The following is a 12,833-nucleotide window of genomic DNA, read 5'->3' as shown; positions in this document are numbered from 1 at the left end:
AGTTTTTCTCCATTCAAACTTACCTCCCAATTTACTTGTCCCTCAACCCTACTGTACCTAATAACCTTGCTCTTATTCACATTTACTCTCAGCTTTCTTCTTTCACACAATCTACCAAACTCAGTCACCAGCTTCTGCAGTTTCTTACATGAATCAATCACCAGCGCTGTATCATCAGCGAACAACAACTGACTCACTTCCCAAGCTCTCTCATCCACAACAGACTGCATACTTGCCCCTCTCTCCAAAACTCTTGCATTCACCTCCCTAACAACCACATCTATAAACAAATTAAACAATCATGGTGACATCACGCACCCCTGCCGCAAACCAACATTCACTGAGAACCAGTCACTTTCCTCTCTTCCTACACGTACACATGCCTTGCATCCCCGATAAAAACTTTTCACTGCTTCTAACAACTTACCTCCCACACCATGTATTCGAATACCCTTTGTCTCACGTTGGTGAGCAAGGGGCTCTACACCAGTCATTTCCCAACAGGCGCACATAGCCAGCAGATAGCATTTTACAGAACCTAACTGTACAACGCGGAGGTATATGAATACGAACAAAGTGCATAGGAACGCACACCTTCATAGAACATGCAGGCCCATAGCCTAGCTCTCTCAATCACACTCTTTTTATTACCACATATCTCTCTTACCCGTTCTTTACTTAATCGATCAAAGCACCTCACACCACATATTGTCCTCAAACATCTCATTTCCAGCACATCCACCCTCCTTCGCACAACTCTATCATAGTATAGCCCACGCCTCGCAACCATATAACATTGTTGGAACCACTATTCCTTCAAACACCCATTTTTGCTTTCCAAGAACACGTTCTCGATTTCCACACATTTCTCAACGCTCCCAGAACTTTCGCCCCCTCCCCAACCCTATGATTCACTTCCGCTTCCATGGTTCCATCCGCTGCCAGATCCACTCCCAGATATCTAAAACACTTCACTTCCAGTTTTTCTCCATTCAAACTTACCTCCCAATTTACTTGTCCCTCAACCCTACTGTACCTAATAACCTTGCTCTTATTCACATTTACTCTCAGCTTTCTTCTTTCACATACTTTACCAAACTCAGTCACCAGCTTCTACAGTTTCTTACATGAATCAGTCACCAGCGCTGTATCATCAGTGAACAACAACTGACTCACTTCCCATGCTCTCTCATCCACAACAGACTGCATACTTGCCCCTCTTTCCAAAACTCTTGCATTCACCTCCCTAACAACCCCATCCATAAACAAATTAAACAATCACGGAGACATCACGCACCCCTGCCGCAAACCAACATTCACTGAGAACCAATCACATTCCTCTCTTTCTACACGTACATATGCCTTACATCCTCGATAAAAACTTTTCACTGCTTCTAACAACTTACCTCCCACACCATATATTCTTAATACCTTCCACACAGCATCTCTATCAACTTTTATCATATGCCTTCTCCAGATCCATAAATGCTACATACAAATCCATTAACTTTTCTAAGTATTTCTCATACATTTTTTCAAAGCAAACACCTGATCCACATATCTTCTACCACTTCTGAAACCACAATGCTCTTCCCCATTCTGATGCTCTGTACATGCCTTCACCCTCTCAATCAATACCCTCCCATTGATTTACCAGGAATACTCAACAAACTTATACCTCTGTACTTTGTTCACTCACTCTTATCCCCTTTGCCTTTGTACAATGGCACTATGCAAACATTCCGCCAGCCCTTAGGCACCTCACCATGAGTCATACATACATTAAATAACCTTACCAGCCAGTCAACAATACAGTCACCCCCTTTTTTTTTTTTTTTTACAAATTCCACTGCAGTACCATCCAAACCTGCTGCCTTGCCGGCTTTCATCTTCCGCAAAGCTTTTACTGCCTCTTCTCTGTTTACCAAATCATTCTCACTAACCCTCTCACTTTGCACACCACCTCGACCAAAACACCCTATATCTGCCACTCTTTCATCAAACACATTCAACAAACCTTCAAAATACTTACTCCATCTCCTCATATCACCACTACTTGTTACCACCTCCCCATTAGCCCCCTTCACTGAAGTTCCCATTTGTTCCCTTGTCTTACGCACTTTACCTCCTTCCAAAACATGTTTTGATTCTCCCTAAAATTTAATGATACTCTCTCACCCCAACTCTCATTTGCCCTCTTTTTCACCTCTTGAACCTTTCTCTCTACCTCCTGCCTCTTTCTTTTATACATCTCCCAGTCATTTGCATTATTTCCCTGCAAAAATCGTCCAAATGCCTCTCTTCTCTTTCACTAATAATCTTACTTCTTCATCCCACCACTCACTACCCTTTCTAATCTGCCCACCTCCCACTCTTCTCATGCCACAAACATCTTTTGTACAAGCCATCACTGCTTCCCTAAGTACATCCCATTCTTCCCCCACTCCCCTTACGTCCTTTGTTCTCATCCTTTTCCATTCTGTACTCAGTCTCTCCTGGTACTTCCTCACACAAGTCTCCTTCCCAAGCTCACTCACTCTCACCACTCTCTTCATCCCAACATTCTCTCTTCTTTTCTGAAGACCACTACAATCTTCACCTTCGCCTCCACAAGATAATGATAAGACATCCCTCCAGTTGCACCTCTCAGCACATTAACATCCAAAAGTCTCTTTCGCGCGCCTATCAATTAACACGTAATCCAATAACGCTCTCTGGCCATCTCTCCTACTTACATACGTATACTTATGTATATCTCGCTTTTTAAACCAGGTATTACCAATCACCAGTCCTTTTTCAGCACATAAATCTACAGGCTCTTCACCATTTCCATTTACAACACTGAACACCCCATGTACACCAATTATTCCCTCAACTGCCACATTACTCACCTTTGCATTTAAATCTCCCATCACTATAACCCGGTCTCGTGCATCAAAACTACTAACACACTTACTCAGCTGCTACCAAAACACTTGCCTCTCATGATCTTTCTTCTCATGCCCAGGTGCATATGCACCAATAATCACCCATCTCTCTCAATCCACTTTCAGTTTTAACCATATCAATCTAAAGTTTACTTCCTTACACTCTATCACATACTCCCACCACTCCTGTTTCAGGAGTAGTGCTACTCCTACCTTGCTCTTGTCCTCTCACTAACCCCTGACTTTACTCCCAAGACATTCCCAAACCACTCTTCCCCTTTACCCTTGAGCTTCGTTTCACTCAGAGCCAAAACATCCAGGTTCCTTTCCTCAAACATACTACCTATCTCTCCTTTTTTCACATCTTGGTTACATCCACACACATTTAGGCACCCCACTCTGAGCCTTCGAGGAGGATGAGCACTCCCCGCGTGACTCCTTCACTATTGTACAACTAACCTTAGGGAAGATGTTATTACTCACCAAGGAATAGTTTCACGCAATTGTACATGCCACCTAAAAAGAAAGGGTGTTACTATAACCAGGATGGGTATCTACGATTTAGGAGTGGGGGTGGGTGGGGGGTTGAATCGCCAACTCGCCAAGATAGTGATGAAAAGCTCAAAACAATAGCGTACGTATGATCACATTGTATTTTAGATACCTTAGCGCTTCTTTAGTGATCATGATGCTAAATCTGTTTATTAATATTAGTAAAGTTCAAATACAACTGAATTCAAATCTTGATGATAAGAACCGAGTCTTTCAACCATTTGTAAATGAAGTTGCATTGATGATATTTGATAACATGAAACAACTGACATATAATCAAGGAAGCACTGTTCCACGAAACCAATTAAGATGCTCTTGTAGACGGCGGAAATTTCTCTATTATAAATATATCTGTTTTAGGACGTTGGTGAAACGGTTACAGTTCGTTATTTGGTCACCAGTGTAAATCACTAAAACAGTTATCATGTACGGTATATATATTCATTTTTCCTTACGAGGAACCAAAGAGGTTAATTATGAAAATGTATGGGAAGTCAGTAGTATTTCAGTTATACTATGTAGTTCAAAAGGGGCGTTCACCCCCGTCCCTTCGTCTCGTGGGTACGCCTGTGACATGATGCTACAAAGACGATGCCTGCAGCGCTCTAGAAACGCATTTTAAATCTAATTGATTCCCAGTAAAATGTATGATGATGATAAATGAGAATATGATATAGACGATAATTCTGCTCTAAATGGGCAAACAAGGACAGTTTTACAAGGGGAAAACACGCAGTGGCAGACTCGACTCATTTTTGTGAACTTTTCTATAACACTATAGAAAGGAATTCATATAGCATACCATCGTAAAGTATAGAGATCATGGAAGGAATAATTTCTTATCGAAATCACTTTCCTTCTCATCGCTATGACACATTTCTAAAGCCCAATTAAGAACAGTGTACGACACAGGTGAAGTCACGTAAATTTGTTGTGCTTCGAAGGATCCCTGGAACTCTATATAGGTTCAGACACTGCGAAGTTCGAATCATAAGAGGTCTGGAGCTTCGGATCAAGACTATCCTGGGTGAACTCAGCGTTGCCGTTAGTCTTTAAGTGAGAATAACTGCTGTGTTCGACGGTACGGGAAGGGAGGAAGTTCCACCCGTCCGGGTAACGGTGTGGCTCAGAAAACAAAAAATCTCGGACTGTAGTGGCACAGTGAGTGAAAAGAATGGTGAAAAGTTTTTGTTACGTGGCCAGCGTAGTATGACCTAGAAATTGCCACGCATCAGCAACATGATGGAAAACAGGAAACAGCAGAATTCGATGGTTAGTAACTTTCTCAGCCAATTATCATGTAAGCATTAGACCTATAATGTTATATATTCATAAAGACTGATTAGGATTGTCATTACTTTGACCTTAGAATAGGAAAATGTAAAGGTAAACTACCAGTGGTTCTTGCATTGAAACTAGCTTCGGATACTGAATGATGCTGTAATGCAATGCTTGTGTAATGTTGAGAAAATATAATACGTGTTGCGACGCACCATTTGGATTCAAATTTCATTTTACGATATCGGATAAGGGAATGGTAGAGGGATATATATACCACAGGATATGTGGCGTTATCTAATGTAAAAATAAATAAATATACTTGTAAGAAATCAACAGAACCAATGAGAACCTCACCTAAGTTCCTCTAGTAACTGATATGTATAGCAGATATTCACAAATATAATAAGATGGATATGTTGTTGATCACATGGCATGACAGTGGCACAACTCGCCCGCTCGGTCTGTCGTCCGTTTGTTGACATTTGAGGGCAGTTGGCTCGATGATGCTCGCTCATGAATGTGACTCATATTTCGACTAGAATATTGAACACAAAATACATCTCGACAGCTTGGGAAATTAAGATGGGTAAAATTGCCGTAATCGAATTTAGGATGGGTAATATTATTGTTTCAAACGTCTACTTGGAAACCAGGTTTTTGGGTGGTGATCACAAAAAGTAGCTATTTGCTGTAGAAATGGAGGTCAGAATCGTTTAAAAGACATAAAAAGCAAATTTATCCAAACCAAACCTAACCTAACCAATATCGCAGAATGAGCTTTATATAAAGCTCAGATTCACGTTCCGAAATCCTTTATTTTTTTGTATTCTCACCACACCACATTTGCAATGAATAAAATCACTCATCCAAAACTAATTTGCATGGGTAGGTAAAACTGATAACTTAGCTAAACAAGTACAGAAACAATCTGGTGTTTGTTTGTTGACCCAAAGTGTGGTACAGGAAACAAGCTTTACCCATGCAAAAAGTTACCATCGTAAACGGTGTTGCCCTTGATATTTCGTCTCTTCCACATTCAACATTTCCCAAGGCTGGTAAGCAACAATACATATGTTCAGTGACATGAAATTTTCCTTGATGTCTAATACAAGTGTTGAGAGTATCTCAAATGGCCCCACTAAAAACAGTCCTATGTGTGAATAGTAGTGAACAAACGCGCTGTATTTCGGAAGGGATTTACATTTTTGATGCGCATTTTGTTTTAAAAGCATATGCGTCGAGAATAATAATAATATCGGGTTAAAGGTGTTCCTTTGTTTAAACTGTGTTTACGTGAATCTTGTTAAACGAATGAATTAAGACGTGTGCATTTAAAATATAAGCATATTTTCATTTTAGTTTTACTTTTAGTTCGGTTCGGCTCTGTAAGGTTGTGTCTGCTTTTACTTATCTAAACTAACATTACAAGGTTCAAAAGGCGGTGGATATTGTTCGCTGCCGTTTCAAGGTTCCAGATGCTTAAAAAAGGAAAACTAAACAGTGCGGTCAGTATATTCCTCCGTAACCTAACAAATTTTAACTTTTATGGAGGAAAATCCCAATCACATTGCAGGGAATAGTAATCGCTTGTGATAAAAGAAAAAAAAACCGCGCATTTCATTTCATTCTACTTATTGAATAAAGAAAAAATATATATGATTTTCGGCATTTTCGGCAATGAGAAAGTGCGCGTAGACTTACAGATTAGGTCACATGCATAAACTTATGAAGAATTAAGGGAAACTTGCATTGTCTCTTCACTGGTATATACTGCCTTCCCTTGTGGAATAAAAACTGATGCAAGGGCCGAAAATCTGCAGTCTATGGTGTGTAACCTCGGATTTTCAGGACATTTCGAGATTTTCCCTCCAAGTGGAGCAGCTGACTTGTCTTGTTTCTGTCACTGTAATCCATGATTTATAAATTGCTGCTTTTTTCAGTGTCTTTTACATATCAGGCTACATGTAAGGGTTTACATAAGTTTTATATCATTCATTAGTATTTTCCAGATTTTGGCTTCGAGAATAACATAAATATATCGTGATGTCTTTGGTTCTCAACACCGACAGAAAAAGTACTGGAACATACTTCGTTTGAGTTGCCGAATGTCGTTGCTAAGTCGGTAATTTGAACTTGTTTCGCGAAATTGTTACTTTTGACTAGTGCTTGTGCAATATGACGAAGTTAGTGCCAGTCTTTGAGACGAAGGTCTCTTGCTGGAAGTTTTTAAGCCTTCTACGACCTAGTGAAACATACAAATGAGGTGTAAGTCGACCAGCTAAGAAGTTTCTGGTGAGCTCTTCCTCGCCCCTGGCGCTTTGTATTGTCTAAAAATGATATGATTATTCATTGTTCTTATGTGTTACTAGGTTGTGGTCAGAATTAGCCAACTTTATGTAGTTTGTGCCGGACGTGGTAAATCAAGAGTAAAATCAGGTTTAGTTTAAGTAATGGACGTGGGGACTGAAACCCCCTAGATATAGGTCAGGCAAGGATAATAATTATTCCACCCATGGATTTAACCCTTCATTTTACCTGTGCAGCCAAGCTTTCCCACTTTTTAGGGGTAATTTTTTTGGACTCTGTTAGGCTTTGGGACTTAAACGGTGTAAAAGTCTATTGTACACGGTCATCTAGCTTAGGACACAAATGTAAAAGTCTATTGTACACGGTCACCTAGCCTAGGACACAAACTATATGTATTTCGCCATTTTTGATCAAAATATTGAGGAATAAGACGACGCACGTTTCTTTTATTTTACGAAAACTGATTCTCTCTCTCTCTCTCTCTCTCTCTCTCTCTCTCTCTCTCTCTCTCTCTCTATATATATATATATATATATATATATATATATATATATATACATTTTATTTATTTATTTTGCTTTGTCGCTGTCTCCCGCGTTAGCGAGGTAGCGCAAGGAAACAGACGAAAGAATGGCCCAACCCACCCACATACACATGTATATACATACACGCACACACACGCAAATATACATACCTATACATCTCAGTGTACACATATATATACACACACAGACATATACATATATACACATGTACATAATTCATACTGTCTGCCTTTATTTATTTCCATCGCCACCTCGCCACTCATGGAATACCATCCCCCTCCCCCCTCATGTGTGCGAGGTAGTGCTAGGAAAAGACAACAAAGGCCCCATTCGTTCACACTCAGTCTCTAGCTGTCATGTAATAATGCACCGAAACCACAGCTCCCTTTCCACATCCAGGCCCTACAGAACTTTACATGGTTTACCATGGTTTCCGCTCGTTGTCTGTCTTGGACAATCGCATGTTTACCAAATGGCGTCCAAGCTACGTCTCTTCGTTGTATATCAACTGACTGTTATATTTCTCTCTTGTGTCTCCCCTGATGATGTGATTATTACACGAAAGTGCATTTGGGAACTTATCGTGTTTCATTTTCCCCGCGAACTCATAGGAATATACTTGATCACGCGCAAAATTGTGATCCTTTCGGTGCATTATACATGACAGCTAGTGCTACCTCGCGCACATGCGGGGGGAGGGGGTTGTCATTTCATGTGTGGCGTGGTGGCGACGGGAATGAATAAGGGCAGACAGTGTGAATTGTGTACATGTATATATATGTATATGTCTGTGTGTGTGTGTATATGTATACGTTGAGATGTATAGGTATGTATATGTGCGTGTGTGGACATGTATGTATATACATGTATATGGGGATGGGTTGGGCCATTCTTTTGTCAGTTTCCTTGCGCTACCTCGCTAACGCGGGAGACAGCGACAAAGTGTAATATATATATATATAATATATATATATATATATATATATCTATATATATATATATATATATAATATATATATATATAAGCATCAGAAATAACAATGAAGAGGCTTATTGTGGAGACCAGCATTACTGTTGATGGAAATGGGTGGACTGTAGAACAGTTCTTAGAAGCTTCCCTATTCTGGGGTATACTCCCTCATCTTGCTTGTGAACAGTTCTTAGAAGCTTCCCTATTCTGGGGTATACTCCCTCATCTTGCTTGTGAACAGTTCTTAGAAGCTTCCCTATTCTGGGGTATACTCCCTCATCTTGCTTGTGAACAGTTCTTAGAAGCTTCCCTATTCTGGGGTATACTCCCTCATCTTGCTTGTGAACAGTTCTTAGAAGCTTCCCTATTCTGGGGTATACTCCCTCATCTTGCTTGTGAACAGTTCTTAGAAGCTTCCCTATTCTGGGGTATACTCCCTCATCTTGCTTGTGAACAGTTCTTAGAAGCTTCCCTATTCTGGGGTATACTCCCTCATCTTGCTTGTGAACAGTTCTTAGAAGCTTCCCTATTCTGGGGTATACTCCCTCATCTTGCTTGTGAACAGTTCTTAGAAGCTTCCCTATTCTGGGGTATACTCCCTCATCTTGCTTGTGAACAGTTCTTAGAAGCTTCCCTATTCTGGGGTATACTCCCTCATCTTGCTTGTGAACAGTTCTTAGAAGCTTCCCTATTCTGGGGTATACTCCCTCATCTTGCTTGTGAACAGTTCTTAGAAGCTTCCCTATTCTGGGGTATACTCCCTCATCTTGCTTGTGAACAGTTCTTAGAAGCTTCCCTATTCTGGGGTATACTCCCTCATCTTGCTTGTGAACAGTTCTTAGAAGCTTCCCTATTCTGGGGTATACTCCCTCATCTTGCTTGTGAACAGTTCTTAGAAGCTTCCCTATTCTGGGGTATACTCCCTCATCTTGCTTGTGAACAGTTCTTAGAAGCTTCCCTATTCTGGGGTATACTCCCTCATCTTGCTTGTGAACAGTTCTTAGAAGCTTCCCTATTCTGGGGTATACTCCCTCATCTTGCTTGTGAACAGTTCTTAGAAGCTTCCCTATTCTGGGGTATACTCCCTCATCTTGCTTGTGAACAGTTCTTAGAAGCTTCCCTATTCTGGGGTATACTCCCTCATCTTGCTTGTGAACAGTTCTTAGAAGCTTCCCTATTCTGGGGTATACTCCCTCATCTTGCTTGTGAACAGTTCTTAGAAGCTTCCCTATTCTGGGGTATACTCCCTCATCTTGCTTGTGAACAGTTCTTAGAAGCTTCCCTATTCTGGGGTATACTCCCTCATCTTGCTTGTGAACAGTTCTTAGAAGCTTCCCTATTCTGGGGTATACTCCCTCATCTTGCTTGTGAACAGTTCTTAGAAGCTTCCCTATTCTGGGGTATACTCCCTCATCTTGCTTGTGAACAGTTCTTAGAAGCTTCCCTATTCTGGGGTATACTCCCTCATCTTGCTTGTGAACAGTTCTTAGAAGCTTCCCTATTCTGGGGTATACTCCCTCATCTTGCTTGTGAACAGTTCTTAGAAGCTTCCCTATTCTGGGGTATACTCCCTCATCTTGCTTGTGAACAGTTCTTAGAAGCTTCCCTATTCTGGGGTATACTCCCTCATCTTGCTTGTGAACAGTTCTTAGAAGCTTCCCTATTCTGGGGTATACTCCCTCATCTTGCTTGTGAACAGTTCTTAGAAGCTTCCCTATTCTGGGGTATACTCCCTCATCTTGCTTGTGAACAGTTCTTAGAAGCTTCCCTATTCTGGGGTATACTCCCTCATCTTGCTTGTGAACAGTTCTTAGAAGCTTCCCTATTCTGGGGTATACTCCCTCATCTTGCTTGTGAACAGTTCTTAGAAGCTTCCCTATTCTGGGGTATACTCCCTCATCTTGCTTGTGAACAGTTCTTAGAAGCTTCCCTATTCTGGGGTATACTCCCTCATCTTGCTTGTGAACAGTTCTTAGAAGCTTCCCTATTCTGGGGTATACTCCCTCATCTTGCTTGTGAACAGTTCTTAGAAGCTTCCCTATTCTGGGGTATACTCCCTCATCTTGCTTGTGAACAGTTCTTAGAAGCTTCCCTATTCTGGGGTATACTCCCTCATCTTGCTTGTGAACAGTTCTTAGAAGCTTCCCTATTCTGGGGTATACTCCCTCATCTTGCTTGTGAACAGTTCTTAGAAGCTTCCCTATTCTGGGGTATACTCCCTCATCTTGCTTGTGAACAGTTCTTAGAAGCTTCCCTATTCTGGGGTATACTCCCTCATCTTGCTTGTGAACAGTTCTTAGAAGCTTCCCTATTCTGGGGTATACTCCCTCATCTTGCTTGTGAACAGTTCTTAGAAGCTTCCCTATTCTGGGGTATACTCCCTCATCTTGCTTGTGAACAGTTCTTAGAAGCTTCCCTATTCTGGGGTATACTCCCTCATCTTGCTTGTGAACAGTTCTTAGAAGCTTCCCTATTCTGGGGTATACTCCCTCATCTTGCTTGTGAACAGTTCTTAGAAGCTTCCCTATTCTGGGGTATACTCCCTCATCTTGCTTGTGAACAGTTCTTAGAAGCTTCCCTATTCTGGGGTATACTCCCTCATCTTGCTTGTGAACAGTTCTTAGAAGCTTCCCTATTCTGGGGTATACTCCCTCATCTTGCTTGTGAACAGTTCTTAGAAGCTTCCCTATTCTGGGGTATACTCCCTCATCTTGCTTGTGAACAGTTCTTAGAAGCTTCCCTATTCTGGGGTATACTCCCTCATCTTGCTTGTGAACAGTTCTTAGAAGCTTCCCTATTCTGGGGTATACTCCCTCATCTTGCTTGTGAACAGTTCTTAGAAGCTTCCCTATTCTGGGGTATACTCCCTCATCTTGCTTGTGAACAGTTCTTAGAAGCTTCCCTATTCTGGGGTATACTCCCTCATCTTGCTTGTGAACAGTTCTTAGAAGCTTCCCTATTCTGGGGTATACTCCCTCATCTTGCTTGTGAACAGTTCTTAGAAGCTTCCCTATTCTGGGGTATACTCCCTCATCTTGCTTGTGAACAGTTCTTAGAAGCTTCCCTATTCTGGGGTATACTCCCTCATCTTGCTTGTGAACAGTTCTTAGAAGCTTCCCTATTCTGGGGTATACTCCCTCATCTTGCTTGTGAACAGTTCTTAGAAGCTTCCCTATTCTGGGGTATACTCCCTCATCTTGCTTGTGAACAGTTCTTAGAAGCTTCCCTATTCTGGGGTATACTCCCTCATCTTGCTTGTGAACAGTTCTTAGAAGCTTCCCTATTCTGGGGTATACTCCCTCATCTTGCTTGTGAACAGTTCTTAGAAGCTTCCCTATTCTGGGGTATACTCCCTCATCTTGCTTGTGAACAGTTCTTAGAAGCTTCCCTATTCTGGGGTATACTCCCTCATCTTGCTTGTGAACAGTTCTTAGAAGCTTCCCTATTCTGGGGTATACTCCCTCATCTTGCTTGTGAACAGTTCTTAGAAGCTTCCCTATTCTGGGGTATACTCCCTCATCTTGCTTGTGAACAGTTCTTAGAAGCTTCCCTATTCTGGGGTATACTCCCTCATCTTGCTTGTGAACAGTTCTTAGAAGCTTCCCTATTCTGGGGTATACTCCCTCATCTTGCTTGTGAACAGTTCTTAGAAGCTTCCCTATTCTGGGGTATACTCCCTCATCTTGCTTGTGAACAGTTCTTAGAAGCTTCCCTATTCTGGGGTATACTCCCTCATCTTGCTTGTGAACAGTTCTTAGAAGCTTCCCTATTCTGGGGTATACTCCCTCATCTTGCTTGTGAACAGTTCTTAGAAGCTTCCCTATTCTGGGGTATACTCCCTCATCTTGCTTGTGAACAGTTCTTAGAAGCTTCCCTATTCTGGGGTATACTCCCTCATCTTGCTTGTGAACAGTTCTTAGAAGCTTCCCTATTCTGGGGTATACTCCCTCATCTTGCTTGTGAACAGTTCTTAGAAGCTTCCCTATTCTGGGGTATACTCCCTCATCTTGCTTGTGAACAGTTCTTAGAAGCTTCCCTATTCTGGGGTATACTCCCTCATCTTGCTTGTGAACAGTTCTTAGAAGCTTCCCTATTCTGGGGTATACTCCCTCATCTTGCTTGTGAACACTTCTTTAGAAGCTTCCGTATTCTGGGGTGTACTCTCTAATCTTACTTGTGAACAGTTCTTAGAAGCTTCCGTATTCTGGGGTATACTCCCTCATCTTGCTTGTGAACAGTTCTTAGAAGCTT

The 12,833-nt window shown here is 41.4% G+C and overlaps 1 long non-coding RNA gene across 3 annotated transcripts in view; it reads left to right on the top strand.

Annotated features, from left to right (window-relative positions):
- Positions 1 to 4,554: 4,554 nt before the first annotated feature.
- The window catches only part of LOC139753368 (uncharacterized), a 363,994-nt gene continuing 355,715 nt past the window's right edge, over positions 4,555 to 12,833 (top strand). For all 3 annotated transcript variants that reach the window (XR_011713696.1, XR_011713697.1, XR_011713698.1), the window contains exon 1: positions 4,555 to 4,751. This is a non-coding gene — a long non-coding RNA (uncharacterized lncRNA). The remainder of the gene's footprint in view (positions 4,752 to 12,833) is intronic.

Source organism: Panulirus ornatus, chromosome 14 (assembly GCF_036320965.1).
Source record: "Panulirus ornatus isolate Po-2019 chromosome 14, ASM3632096v1, whole genome shotgun sequence".
NCBI classification, from domain to species: Eukaryota; Metazoa; Arthropoda; class Malacostraca; order Decapoda; family Palinuridae; genus Panulirus; species Panulirus ornatus.
The sequence above is the reverse complement of the archived record's forward strand: the minus strand, read 5'-3'. Positions and strand labels throughout refer to the sequence as shown.